The following is a 947-nucleotide window of genomic DNA, read 5'->3' on the forward strand; positions in this document are numbered from 1 at the left end:
GGGGTTAAAAATATAAAAAAAAATTCTCTCTCCTTTCAAAATTATTAAAGTTTGGCTAGAGAGAGAAACCCAAAATGTATAAAATATATCACTTAATTAAACACTAACACTATGTTGGTGATGAAATTACTCCACAAGTTGAAGGAAAAAAATGATCAGAAAATTAAAGGGTTGGGAGACAGTGAGTCTACCAACATAAAGAAAGAACATAGCAAGAATAAATATGGTAAATGCTAGAAGCCAGATATGAAAGTCTATTATATATTGGAGACTTCTGTCTGACATTATGTTGCAATTTGGGTGAAAGTTTACAGAATAGATTGACTTTCCATCCAACTATTGATACACATTTTTATTTTATTATGATACTGATTGATAGTAACCACACTGTAGCATTATTTTTCCTGCATTGTCCCTGTGATTCTTATTTCCATTATCTTTCTACTCTTTCTGCCTTCTGAACTATGAGCTGGGCAAATGCTTTTGATCTGTGTGGTTGATTAGTCCAAGGATTGACTATCTCCCTGGTGTACCTTACTATTGTTGCTAGGTGCAGTTGAGGTGACTATGACTCTTACAGCCCTATGAACAACAAATTGAAGCCTTGTTCTGTCATGCAGCATACCCACAGTCTTTCCATGCTCAAGCTCATTGTTGCAGTTATAGTCAGTCTATCTTGTTGAGGGTCTTCCCTTCTTTTACTGAGTCTCTTTTTCCCCCAGCATGATATCTTTCCAAGGACCGGTGCCTCCTAACAAAATGACCAAACTAAATGAGATGAAGTCTTACATCCTTGCTTCCAAGGAACACCCTGATTGGATTTCCTCCAAGATAGATTTATTTATTCTTTTGCAGAAAATCAAAAGGGCCGAACTCCCTCAGCATTTCTTAAGCTCAAGGAACTGAAGAACAGATTCAAACCTAGAGTTGCTGTAATCAAGGATGCT

Source organism: Elephantulus edwardii, unplaced genomic scaffold (assembly GCF_000299155.1).
Source record: "Elephantulus edwardii isolate Elephantulus edwardi_28Jun2011 unplaced genomic scaffold, EleEdw1.0 scaffold00015, whole genome shotgun sequence".
In the NCBI taxonomy this organism is placed as follows: domain Eukaryota; kingdom Metazoa; phylum Chordata; class Mammalia; order Macroscelidea; family Macroscelididae; genus Elephantulus; species Elephantulus edwardii.